The sequence below is a fragment of the Bufo bufo genome, chromosome 7 (genome assembly GCF_905171765.1).
Source record: "Bufo bufo chromosome 7, aBufBuf1.1, whole genome shotgun sequence".
NCBI lineage: Eukaryota > Metazoa > Chordata > Amphibia > Anura > Bufonidae > Bufo > Bufo bufo.
In genome coordinates this window covers 183802678-183817402 of record NC_053395.1, presented here as the reverse complement: position 1 = coordinate 183817402, position 14725 = coordinate 183802678, and the positions used below count along the sequence as shown (strand labels likewise).

The following is a 14725-nucleotide window of genomic DNA, read 5'->3' as shown; positions in this document are numbered from 1 at the left end:
TTGTTCTGCGACTACGCTCCTTACACTGGTTTTGAGGAGTGCTATCTGCAGTGCAGCTTTAGCCCTCTTTCACTTGTGAGGACATCCTTGACAAGAAGATCAATGCTTCATCCGTGAATGATCCGTGTTTTATCTGTGTGTCCGTTATTTGCCCTCTGTGTGTCATCCGTATCCCACATAAATTGCTAGGCTAAAAAATATTTTCCAGTGCATCTCCAATGGTCAGTGAAAACCACTGATAGTGTTTTTTATGAACCAATAGACATCAATGGGCGTGTTTGCGTTGCATCACAGGCCAAAGTATAGCATGTCTTCATTGTTTTTCCACTGACCTAAGGCCTCGTTCACATGGAAATCACTGATTACGTGAAGGAGGCCTAACTCGTGTAGAATGGGCTCCAGGGCACCCTATGGATATGCCACTGACTATACTGGCTAGTCATAAATGCAGATATTAAAAGCTGAGACTTTCGCCAATATATTCCTGTCAGGAAAATATCGGAGCCCATCATTGCACCACGTCACGGTCACTCAGCATGGCAAAGGGTCCTACCACTACGCTACCTATGGTGTGAACACGGTCTGAAGGCGATGTAATCCAGCTCGCAGCCAGGCTTCACACAAACGCCTAGCAGGACAACTAGTGCAATGTGAACAAAGCCAGGCTGCAAGCCACACCCATATCAGACCCTGTGATGGAGGTCACCAGGTGCAAAAGAGTGTTTGAATGCCAGGTAACGGCACATACACTACATATAAAACAAGACAAAAACACAGAAATATAGTGGCAATACTGGAGGAGCTGCTCCCCCAATGTAAAACACGCTACAGTGTTAGGGGTTGAGCCGCTCCTCCAGTATTGCCACTATATTTCTGTGTTTGTGTCTTGTTTTATATGTAGTGTATGTGCCGTTACCTGGCATTCAAACACTCTTTTGCACCTGGTGACCTCCCATCACAGGGTCTGATATGGGTTGTGGCTTGCAGTCTTGGCTTTGTTCACATTGCACTAGTTGTCCTGCTAGGCGTTTGTGTGGAAGCCTGGCTGCGAGCTGGATTACATCGCCTTCAGACCGTGTTCACACCATAGGTAGCGTAGTGGTAGGACCCTTTGCCATGCTGAGTGACCGTGACGTGGTGCAATGATGGGCTCCGATATTTTCCTGACAGGAATATATTGGCGAAAGTCTCAGCTTTTAATATCTGCATTTATGACTAGCCAGTATAGTCAGTGGCATATCCGTTTGGTGCATTTTTTCTGTGATTTATATGATTGTATTTACATCCGCACAATGCTCCGGTTTGTGTAGGATGCCCTTGTGGTGCATGTGGACCGCGCCGACATCCTCCACCGTATGCATTTTTTGCTGGGGATAGTCGTTCGCTGCGGTCCACATGCGGTGGGGCTGCTCCCCCAATGTAAAACACGCTACAGTGTTAGGGGTTGAGCCGCTCCTCCAGTATTGCCACTATATTTCTGTGTTTTTGTCCAGGGCACCCTATGCCTAAACTTGGAGGATTGTCACTATACCTGTGGTGTTACGTAGAACTGCAGGGCATCCTACAACTTTATCTGTAGTCATGTGCGGTCTATGATTTTACATAGGTGTCCAACTTTGCATTATATTACCCCAGCACCACATTCATCAGCAGTGTCTGCATCAATATTAATCTTACTTTTCCCGGGTTGTGGATAGAGATTGGCTGTTGTCTCTGCACTCCCATGATCATAAACTACTGGAACAGTTGGTCCATTGTCGGTGGGACATTTGCCAATATTATATTTTACAGGAAATTTCTAAAAGAGAGAAGACAATTTAAGCTAAAATATAATATACAGTAGTTCTTATCCACTCTCTCTTGTCCTTGTTTAGCACTGTACACATACAGTCACTGTAAAAAGTTTTGAGACTGATTCAAATTTTGGTTTTCAGTTTGCTGCTTCAGTGTTTTTTCAATCTTGACGTTAATTGACAAATTCATCAAGTTTATATAAAGACTCGATATTTCCAGTGTTGACCCTTCTTTTTCAAGACTTCTGCAATTTGCTGTGGCATTCTGGATATCAGTTTTCTGGGCCAAATCCTGGCAGATGGCAACCCATTCTTGCCTAATCAGTGCTTGGAGTTTTATCACAATTTCTGTGTTTTTGTTTGTCAACCTGCTTTTGAGTTATGACCCTCAGGTTCTCAATGGGATCGAGATCTGGTGAATTTCCTAGCCATGGATCCAAAAATTTCAATGTCTAGTTCTCCAAGCCTCTTAATTATCACTTTTTCCTTGTGACATGGTGCTCTATCATGCTGAAAAAAGCATTGTCAAATTGCCCCTGGATCATTGGGAGAAGTTGCTCTTGGAGGAGGTTTTAATACGATTCTTTATTCATAGTAGTGTTCTTACGCAAAATAGTTTCCAGGCCTGAAAGTTTTGGTAGCAGGTTACTATACTGACTCCAATGCTCAGCCATGCAAATTTCTCTCCTTTGTCCTTCTTGTTCTCTCCTTTTGTAGATCCTGCTGAGATCAGGGAGTCTCTTAGCCTTCTGGCCTAAGAAGAGGGAGCATATGGACTTTGCCTCTTCTCTCTCTCTGAACTCTCCTCTCAACTCCTACTAACTAACTCAGCTAGGGGCGGATCATGGTTCCTCATCCAACCTCCTGAAGGGCTAAGCCAAGATTGTTAACCCTGGCTGTGCCATCCACATACATCCATATCACCAAATTGCTTCTGGTCTTTATGAGAAGTTGCTCTGGAGGAGGTTTTTGATACCATTCTTATTTAAGGCAGTGTTCTTATGCAAAATCGTTTCTAGGTGTGAAAGTGTCTTAACAGTGTTCCTCACTGCAGTAAAGTCTTTTTGGTAGCAGGTTACTATACTGACTGCAATGCTCAGCCATGCAAATTTCTCTCCTCCGTCTTTCCTCGTTCTCGCCTTCTGTAGATCATGCTGAGATCAGGGAGTCTCTGTAGCTTTCTGGGCATATGGACTTTGCCTCTTCTCTCTCTCTCAACTCTCACTCTCAACTCCTACTAACTAACTGAGTTGGGGGCGGATCCTGGTTCTTCATCCAACCTCCTGCAAGGGCTAAGCCAAGATTGTTAACCCTGGCAGTGCCATCCACATACATCCATATCACCAAATTGCTTCTGGGTCATTGGGAGAAGTTGCTCTTGGAGGAGGTTTTGATACCATTCTTTTAGGCAGTGTTCTTATGCAAAATCATTTCTAGGTGTGAAAGGTGTCTTAACAGTGTTCCTCACTGCAGTTAAGGGCTTCTGTCACCCCACTAAACTCATTTTTTTTTTGTGTACTTATAATCCCTATCCTGCCATATGCCATACATTATTTTATTAATAATTTTCGTTCAGTAGATTTAGCAAAAAACTTACTTTTATGATATGCTAAATACCTTTCTACTAGCAAGTAGGGCGTCTACTTGCTGGTAGCAGCCGCAGAAAACCGCCCCCTCCTTCTGTTGATTGACAGGGCCAGCCGTGATCTCCTCCTCCGGCCAGCTCTGTCAGCATTTAAAAATCGCGCGCCTGTGTTGATTCGGCGCAGGCGCTCTGAGATAAGGAGGCTCGCCTCCTCAGCACTCTCTCAGTGCGCCTGCGCCGATGACGTCTTCTCTTTCGGTGACGTCATCGGCGCAGGCATACAAATTTTAAGTTCTGTAGTTCTCTCCTTGTCTTTCTTGTTCTTTCCTTCTGTAGATCATGCTGAGATCGGTGAGTCTCTGTAGCTTTCTGGGCCTAAGAAGTGGGAGCATATGACTTTGCCTCTTCTCTCTATGAACTCTCACTCTCAACTCCTAACTAACTGAGCTGGGGGTGGATCCTGGTTTCTCACCCAACCTGGAAGGGCTGAGTCAGGATTGTTAACCCTGGCTGTGCCATCCATACATGGCCAGCTGGGTAACAATACATAACATGCCAATACATTACAACACATTAAATAACAAACCATTTGCTCTGGGGTATTGCACCATCAGTAAGGATTTGGGCCAGGAGCTGATATTCAGCATGCCAGGGCAAATCGCAGAAGACTTGAAAAAGAAGAGTCAACACTGGAAATACTGAGTCTTTCCATAAACTTGATGGATTTGTCAATAACAGTTTTTAAAAAACGTATGAAGTGCTTATAACTGTACTTCAGCATACCATAGAAACATCTGACAAATAGAAAAACACTGAAGCAAGTTTTCTGAAAAACAAAATTTGGGTCAGTCTCAAAACTTTGGATACGATTGTATTTTTAGGGGTGTTCCCCATTCAGAATCCACTTCTATGAGCCTGAATGGAGAGGTGCTCTGTATCAGCATCTCCCGTTCTGGTGGACTCCGGCTGTCCTTTTATTACATGAATGGCCATTCACTTAGCTGCCATGTAATGCTACTTTTCCCCCATTAGAGGGTGCTGCTTCCCCCAGTAAATTTAGCTGTTTAACCTCTTGAATACTGGAGGTTTTTTCATTTTGTGCTATTATTTTTCTTCCCTGTCTTCCCGGTGCCATAACTTTTTATTTTTCCATTCATATAGCTGTATGAGGGCTTATTTTTGTGGGACAAGTTGCACTTCTAAGCCACCATTTAATGTGACATACAAGGTAGTGGGAAGCGTGGGAAGCGTGGGAAGCGTGGGAAAAATAGCAAATGGGGTGGAATTAGAAAAAAAATGCAATTCCGCCACAGTTTTACAGGTTTTATCTCGATGGCGTTCCCTATGCGGTAAAACTGACCTGTGCACTTCATTCTCTGGGTCAGTACGATTACAATAAATGCACAATTATATAATTTTTCTTGTGTGTTAATACAGAAAAAATTAAAAATCTTTGAAAAAAAAAAAATTCTTTTCATCACCATATTTTGACCTAATGGCTAAATTTTTGGCGGGAAGATCTGTACTTTTATTGATACCATTTTAGAGAGTGTGTGCCTTTTTAAAATCACATTTTATTCAATTTTTTGGGTAAGTGAGGCGATGAAAAATGGCGAATCAGACATTTTGATGGGTTTTATTTTGTTACGTCATCCGCCATATAAGATACATATTTTTATAATTAAACACTACAGACCTTTTGGGACACGGTGATCCCCATGATCATTATGTTTTTATTTTTACATTATTTTTGGGGAAAGGGGGGTGATTAAAATTTTTATATTTGTAAAAACTTTTAAACTTTTTTTTTTAGCCCCACCTAGGAGGCTGCAATATGAAACATTCTGAATTATTTCAGTTTAGACTGTAGTTCAATAGAATTACAGTCTAAGCTTCATTTGCAGGTGGTAGACCGCCATAAGAACTGCAGCTCTCATACGCTGGATTTCTTCAGAGAGACCCTCCACTTCAGAGAGAAGAAACGGCTCCCCCGATTGCCGCATTAAGGGAGCAGATCCTAACCTGGAAAAGTGTGCTTCTGTTTTTTCGATATTTATATGCGGTGGTCATGCTTGACCACGGCATCTAAAGGGCTAAGTGTTTGCGATCAACATTATTACTGGTCGCAGACATTAGCCATGGACATCTGCTGTTTTAGAGACCCACCAGCTATGGCGCCCATGAGCGGATGACATATTTATAGCCCCTACTTGTACAGCGGCGGTACTCAAGATGTTCAGGAATAGAACCTGGAGCAATCGGCTTCATTTGCATCTTGATCTGAAATAAGGTCCAGCTGTCTTATTTTAATAGTGTATAAAAATACATTTGAGTCAAAATCTGACTTTAGAGAATAAGATCTTGCAATCTATTTAACCCAAAGGATCCTGAACTATTATTAGTCACCTCATAAAGATGGAAGAGATTTCCTCCATTGGAAGAAAGGAAGCCATTTTCTGTACGATATCGTAGAAGAGATTTTTCCTTCCACAGGGAGAGGGGAGTCTTGTTCGGGCACATGCCATAAACCCACATTAGCAGCAGTGATATCATAATAACCTGGATTCTGATAGACCAGGATACAAATGGTTAACACAACAATTACCGTAGACATAGAATATATCACAGTGCAAATAAAGTGAACAGCAAGCACCCATATACACCCCCTTACTAAGTTATAATGTTATATTGTTACTGTGCAGTATGTATGTTTTTATACGACACTTCCATCAGAAAGGGGCATTTTTGGAAATTCTGAATTCATAGAATAATATTCTAGAATTTTTGGGTTTTTCTTTTTTCATTTCTTCAATGAAAACTAAATACAACATACTGTCCTTATGTAGCAGTCAGCACAGAAAGATAAAACTCCTGTACAGATAGATAATCCAGTATCAGTTTACTGCAGCTGTGAGGGGAAGATATTATCTGCAAGGTAATCCTTGTTATAATGGTAGGTGTAGAATTGGGATAACTGTATGACAGCTTTATTGTTCTACTGATAGGCCTAGAGATAAAGATGTCACAGAAGAGCATTTCTTCAAATAGTCTAATGTGTAAGGCTCTAATTGAATGACTACAGAAGGGATCTCTCGGGTCAGAGTGAATGGTCTGACTGAAAAGGTCAAGCAAGACTGCTTCTTGTGCCAACAGTCTAAATGAAGAGGAGGTTAAAGAGCTGGACAAGATGTTGGATACATGAAAAAAACGTAAAAAAAACTTTCACAATGTCTGCAGAAGCTGAATATAGCAGTTCACTCTGCTGTCTTTATCCACTCAAGGCTTTACTTGAGGCAATTTAGTAATGGTTCTCTCCGGATAATTCTCTGTAGGAGAAGGAGCACTACGGTCTGTGTCCTCTCCACACTGTAGCTACACAGGAACTCCCCCTTCTGTCAGGAAGCAGGACCAGCCCACTCCTACCAAGAGGGGAGGAACAGGGTGGTTAACTCTGTTCCTGCCAACTTTTTCCATACCTTCCTTTCTGGTAGTAATTGCCAGTAAACATTGAAATATAATGCACAACAATAAACAACTTGTGTTACCCCCAGGTCTAAGGTACTACACATGTGGCATGTGTAATACTTGTGTCTTATGTATCAGAGGGGCCTTTGGGCCCCCTCAGCATAAGAGCGAATGCAAATGTAAGCTACTCCAGGGAGTGATGAGTATGGTTGGCTTTACTCACTGCTCATCACTCAATGGTCTTCTTCTGTTCAAGATGCTGGTGTTGAACCCGGTCCATGTCGGCAGGCATCCGGATGTGCACAGTGACCAGAGGCGCGCACTACTTATTGGCCTTATCCAGTATCATTAAGGTATTATTTTTGTCTGGTCTGAGATATGAATTAAGGGGAATGGACTGCAGTCTAATTTGGGGTCTGTATTCATTTTGAGGTTTCATCTGCGGTATATATAAATTTGGGGTCTTATCTGTGTCTTATGAACACTGCCTAGAATGATATTAAACAACAAAAGAAGACATCCCCCCCCCTTACTAAATTCAGCTGATACTGTTTCAATGTGTCCTTTTGCGCCGCTGGTCTCTATACTTCCCAGTCCTTCTCAAGACTGACATGTGACCACAGTAGCCAAATACCGACTGCAGCGGTGAACTCAATGTAGTAACATGTCTGTGTTGGGACATCATTGCTGGATCGGGAGGTGCAAAGACAAACGAGACCAGGAGCAGTGGGGGATTGGTAGGGAATGCCTTCTAATCATATTTTTTTTTAAAGTACTTTTCTGGACAACTCTATTACCCTTGGGTTCTGGTTCTAAATTAATTCTGGGATCTACAGTAGGTCTCATATAACGTTGGTTTCTGGTTTATTGTTTGATGCCTTTGGCATTGTTTGTTTGGCATCATATGTTTTCAAAAAGTTGTGTTTGATTTGGGGTCCAGCCCCTGCTTTCATGTGTTTCCCTCTGGCACTTCTATTTTGGCAGCATTCTGTAGTATTTGGGGCATTCGGCAGTCTTGTAGACACTGTAATGGGGGGCACATAGGGCAGCCCTATAGACATAATAATGGGAGCACATAGTGCAGCCCTGTAGACACAGAAATGAGAGCACATAGGGCTGCCCTATAGACATGGTAATGGGAGCACATGAGACAGCCCTGTAGATACAGTAATGGGAGCACATAGTGTGCAGCCCTGTAGACACAGTAATGGGGGCACATGGGGCAGCCCTGCAAAAACAGTAATTGGGGCACATGGGGCAGCCCTGTAGACACAGTAATGGGAGCACATAGGGCAACCCGTAGACACAGTAATGGGAGCACATAGGTTCAGCCCTGTAGATACAGTAATGGGAGCACATACTGCAGCCCTGTAGACACAGTAAAAGGAGAACATAGTGCAGCCCTGTAGACACAGTAATGGGGGCACATGGGGCAGCCCTGTAAACACAGTATGGGGGCACATAGTGCAGCCTTTTGGACACAGTAATAGGAGCACATGGGGCAAGCCCTGTATACACAGTAATGGGGGATATGGGACAGCCCTGTAGACACAGTAATTGGAGCACATAGGGCAGCCTCTAGACACAGTAATGGGAGCACATAGGGCATCCCTGTAGACAACAGTAATGGGAGCACATAGGGCAGCCCTGTAGATACAGTAATGTGGGCACATGGGGCAGCCCTGTAGACACAGCAATAGGGGCACACGGGACAGCCCTGTAGACATAGTAATGGGAGCACATAGGGCAGCCCTGTAGATGCAGTAAAGAGGGCACATGGGGCAACCCCTGTAGACACAGTAATGGGGCACATGGGGAAGCCTGCAGATACAATAATGGGGGCACATGGGGCAGCCCTGCAGACAGAGTAATGGGGGCACATGGGACAGTCTTGCAGACATAGTAATAGGGGCACATAGGAAAGTATCGGGCATGGTATTGTTGGTAGCATCAGGATAGCAGTGTTAAATGGGGCTGCAAAAGCAATGAGCCAAAGTCAGAGGTATAACCTGAATCTCATTGGCCCCAGTGGAAAACCTTTATACATGTCCTCAGATAGAGGGGCATTTGGGCACTCTCAGGCAGCAGAGTTTGGGTGCAACTGCAGAATGAACCTGCAATCTTGAGGAAAAATCATGATGGTCTGGGCCGAAAGGAGTATCAAATAAAGTGAATTACTGCAATCAAAAAAGGTATGTCCTGTAAATCACTGGATTAAATAGGTACTTAGTCTATCTGTCATTTAAAATATGATAAATCTTGTTTATTAGGAAATCGTGTAATTTTGGTTTAATTCTGTGTGGAGGAAGGGGAATTTACCTACATGTCAAGCAGATTTCAGATCAACTTTTTCTAAAAAGAGACAACTGCCAGCATTACACAGTTGGTGCTTGCGACAAGATTTTCAATCTCTTGGCCCACATGGCATATATGTCGCTACTCAATTCAGACTTTTTATACATTAAAATGGTTTTGCAATAATTTTATGAAGAAAGAGTTACCTTGTAGTCATCACTAGTGGCCCCATCAGGGAACCCAAATGTAGCATAATTTGCCCAGTTCCCATCTCCTTCAGGATTGTTCTCATTGTTTCCCTGTTGACTGGACCAGCGATCTCCAATTGTGCACTTTCCATGAAGATTGTTCTCGTGAATACTAGCTACCAGTGTCCAGCCTCCTCCATTGGTGGTCATGTCACAATAGGTTTGGTACGAAATGCCATGTTCAGTAGTTAAAGTATAAATGCCATCTGTTACCACACAAATATATTGGTTTTAGTATCAAGATCTATATACCAACATATTGCATCATAGTGTAAAGATTTTATGGTGTTTTATTTTGAAGGACATCTACTCCTTTTGCAGAACTGTACACCCAACTAAACCATGGCAGAGTTCTATTAATACGGTATGATTAGACACAAATACATCAGTAATGGCTGCACGGTAAAACCATGTGCTGGATAAACAATCTGTGTCCAATAAGTTAATACCGCCATGGCATGGCCGGACCGTTCCCATCACACATGTGTCTTGTCAAACATGTCATGACTGCTCTTTGTGGTCCTACTCTCAGGTAGAATGTGTAAACCAGCATCAGATGTGTTAGGCTAGTTTCACATTTGCCACAAGGTGATCCATCCGCCAGTTTTGGCAGAGAATTTAGTTAATCGGCCTGACACAAACCACAGCGTGCAGTGGTTTTTACCTGGCCGCTTCTCTTCATATTTGCGGGGTAGTGGCCGGATCTCTGCCGGACCCCATTGTAGTCAATTGAGTCTGGTGGACAGGCGGCAATATCCGGCAATACCAGATCCAGAGATCTTCTCTGCCGCAGGTGTGAAACTAGCCTTACCCCCAATCAATTTCATGTATGACTGTGTGTACCAATACGACTGGACGTCAATTAACCTAAAATATTCAAAATGCAAATAGTGATAAACCTGGCAAAACCGTAAGGGTAGTTCCAGACGTGGCAGTCAGTGGGATGAAGATGTGGCTTTAATGCGACTGAAAACTAAGCTGCCATGGCTGTTTTCTATCTATTCATTATAAACTCATTGGGGGAGATTTATCAAGGCTGGTGTAAAATAGAACTGGCTGAGTTGCCCATAGCAACCAATCAGATTGCAATCTTTCGTTTTTCAGAGCTCCTTTGGAAAATAAAAGGTGGAATCTGATTGCGTCGCTATGGGCAACTAAGCCAAATTTTTTCCTTTATGGTTCAATCTGTTTATTGGGCAGTTAATAATGGCAAAATGACAGTACAACACGACCCAATATATTTTCGTAGTACAGGCAAATCGAATAATAACAAATAAAACAGTATAACTGATGGAAGAAACAAGACAAGACAGACAAGAGGGAGGGAAGGAGGTGAAGGAGAAGCAGAAGGTGCAGACCCAAGACAAGGATGAGGGAAAGAGAAAAGTACCGAATGCATGAGGCATGCCAAAGCCTACCAATTTTTTCCTTTTTACCAGTTTTGATAAATCTCCACTATTGTAAATCACTTGCTCATTGTTAATGCCCCCACCAGCTCAAAACCGCACCGCCTATAATAATAAGTAAGTGACTTACAATCAGTTTGGTAATGATAAGGGCTGTGAGTCACATAGCCACATGGTTTTCGGCCGCATATCCACCATCTATCTTAAAAGTTGGTAGATGGATATGATAAAACAATGGGGGAATCTAGAAATTAGGGCAGAGGTTGGAGTTGTGCCCATACCCGGGTGTCTAAGGGATGCCAATGGCCATCCTGCTATAGGACTGTAAAATGGCACTAGATGGTTTTTAATCCATTTCCATCAGGCAGAGGCGATCACAATAAGACAATGTGTGTTTTTTTTAATCCTGTTAGCCCCTTGTTATGATCTCTGACGTTCTATATTAATATATGCATACCTCCCAACTTTTGAAAATAACAAGGAGGGACAATAGAAGCGGAGAGCATTGCTCAATGCCCTTACACAGAATATATCTACATTGTTCCCCCCACAGTAGTTATGCCCACATTGTGCCCTCACACAAGAGTTATGCACACATAGTGAACCCTTTTTTAGTAGTAATGCCCACATTGTACCCCCCTTTGAGTAGTAATGTTCACATTGTGCCCCCTTTTTTAGTAGCAATGCCCACTTTGTGCCTCCTTTTTTAGTAGTTATGCCCACATTGTGGCCCCTTTTAGTAGTAATACCCACATTGTGCACCCCTTTTAGTAGTTATGCCCAAATTTTGCCCCCTTTTAGTAGTAATGCCCACATTGTGCCCGTTTTTAGTAGTAATGCCCACATTGTGCCCCTTTTTAGTAGTAATGCCCACATTGTGCACCCCTTTTAGTAGTAATGCCCACATTTTGCCCCTTTTTAGTAGTAATGCTCACATCATGCCCCCTTTTAAGAAGCAACACCAACATTATGCCCCTTTTTACTAGTTATGCCCACATTATGGCCCTTTTTAGTAATGCCCACATTGTGCCCCCTTTTTAGTAGTAATGCTCACATTATACCACTTTTTTAGTAGTAATGCCCACATTGTGAGCCCCTTTTATTAGTTGTGCCTATATTGTGACCCTTTTTAGTTGTAATGTTCACAGTGTTCCCCTTTTAGTAGTAATGCCCATATTGGGCCCCCCCATTTTAGTACTGCCATAAAAAAAACAATAAAAAACTGGCTGTTCCCCCGATAATCGGAGCATATCCTACACTCCTCAGCAGGCACAATACTGTCACAGATCGCGCTGCCGAACTGTGTAGGAGAAGCGCACAGGCCGATTCCCAGGACTGCACGCTCCTCCTACACAGCGTTGCAATGTGTGACTGCTCCCCCTGCTGGGGAGCGCCGACAGTTAAATCGTGAAGCAGAGAGTACTCAGCTCTTCGCTTTACTATTGCACTTAACTGTCTCTGTGTCCTAAATATGCAGAGACAGCTGAGAGCAGGACATAACTCAGTCCTCCCAGGGGCATCGGGAGAGCCACCGAAATCTGGGACTGTCCCGCCGGATCCGGGACGGTTGGGAGGTATGATATATGTACTGTGTATATGGCAATGGTAGATTCAAAATCATCTGGATTTTGTAAGAAATCTTGTGAGCTTTAATCATTTGAGTCTTTCTTTTTTGCATTTCATCTTGTGGCTCAGCCAATGCTGCATGCATAGATCCTAAGCAGCAGGAGACAACCGTACGATGCCTCCCTGCCTCCAGGACTCACCTTTGGCATTATTATCAGACTGACTGATTTCTTTGCAGCTCCTATACCTGGGATGGTTGTTATTGGTAAGGTAGAAGGAATATTCATTTGCTTTGCTGGTCTCATCTTTATCCCAACATGCCAGAGATTTAGAATATTTTGCTTCTTTTGAAGATAATGAATGTTGTCTGAAAAAAAACATGACATAACAGCAAGGTCTGCATTTCACTAGATAATATTAGGAATATTAAAGAGCATCTGTCAGCAGATTTGTAAACATGAAACTGGCTGACCTGTTCCATATGCACTTGGCAGCTGAAGTCATCTGCGTTGGTCCCATGTCCATATGTGCCCGCATTGCTGAGAAAAATTATGTTTTAATAATATGTAAATGAGCCTCTAGGAGCAACGAGGGTGTTGCCGTTACACTTAGAGGATCTGCTCTCTCCTGGGTTGCCAACCATTCAGAAAGTCTGTAAAAGTAGGCGTTTGTGAAAAAAAATAGAGGTGTCCGCAGGGCCGTCTTTAATATTGATTGGACCCTGGGCAAGAATTTACTTGGGCCCCCTGGATTCCGCCTTCCCACACCCTAGCATGCAATCACGCCCTCCACCACAACACACACACACACACACAAAACAACAAAGTAATATATATAATATAGCTTACAGTGAATTACTGTAAATACTTACAGTTCTGAAGACTCCAGCAGGCTCAGGAACAGTGCTCTGGGCAGCTGGGCTCAGGGCTGGAAGTGGGCACCGCTCTGCAGTTCAGGAAGGAGACCGCGGCTCGGCTTACCCTAGCGTTGCAGTGCCTCCGCGTGACGTCACGGCGCATGGCGTACGCAAAAGGCAGCTGAGGTCAGGAGGAGGAGCAAGCAAGTACCGTATTTTTCGCCCTATAAGATGCACCTAGGTTTTAGAGGGGGACAATAGGAAAAAATATTTTTCATGACACCTCAGGTCAGTCCACCAATCAGACCCCCAATGTTAATCAGACCTCAGCTGACAGCCCCAATCAGACCCCCAATGTTAATAAGACCCTCAATCAGACTTCCTATCAGCCCCACAGCCTCATGCATCAGCCCCCCTGCCTCATGCATCAGCCCCCCAGCCTCATGTATCAGCCCCCCTGCCTCATGTATCAGCTCCCCTGCCTCATGCATCAGCCCCCCTGCCTCATGCATCAGCCCCCCTGCCTCATGCATCAGCCCCCCTGCCTCATGCATCAGCCCCCCTGCCTCATGCATCAGCGCCCCGCCATCAGTGCAAATAAAATAAATTAACAACTTACCTCTCCTGCTCCTGGACGCCGCCGCTCCTCACCACCGGTGCTCTCTCTCTTCTTCCTGGTCCTCGGCTGTCGGCTGTGAAGGCTGCGCACAGCGTGAGGTCATGCTGTGCGCAGCCACTGCACAGCTGACAGCCGAGGACCAGAAAGCGGTGAGTACAGAGCTTTCACCGCTTCCCGGTCCTCCGATACTAATCAGCGCTTCCATAATGGAAGCGCTGATTAGTATTCAACCCATAAGACGCAGGGGCATTTCCGTCGCCGGACGTAAACGGATGCATTTGTCAGACGGATCTGGATGCGGATCCGTCTGACAAATGGATTGAAATACCGGATCCGTCTCTCCGGTGTCATCTGGAAAAACGGATCCGGTATTTATTTTTTTCACAGAATTAAAGGTCTGCACATGCGCGGACCGGAAGAACGGATCCGTCAATGCGGCAATTTTAATGCCGGATCCGGCACTAATACATTTCAATGGAAATTAATGCCGGATCCGGCATTCCGCCAAGTGTTAAGGATTTTAGGCCGGAGAGAAAAATACAGCATGCTATGGTATTTTCTCCGGCCAAAAAATGTAAGAGGGATTGAACTGATGCATCCTGAACGGATTGCTCTCCATTCAGAATGCATTAGGATAAAACTGATCCGTTTCTTTCCCGGTATTGAGCCCCTAGGACGGAACTCAATACCACGCTAGTGTGAAAGTACCCTACTTATTTCGTTTTTTTCAGGAGTATGATTAAGTGTGAAAATGATTAGTGCCCCCCCCCCCATTTTTGACTGTGGTATCTTATGTGCCCCCCCCCCCTATATATTGTTCCTAGTCACCACTGCCTCCGTTGCATATAATAAAACATCATTTTTCTCAGTAATGCGGACACATATGAACATG

At 43.9% G+C, this 14725-nt stretch overlaps 1 pseudogene; it reads right to left on the bottom strand.

Moving 5' to 3' along the window:
• Positions 1-14725, bottom strand: part of LOC121008812 — a 39759-nt pseudogene that overhangs the window by 2709 nt on the left and 22325 nt on the right.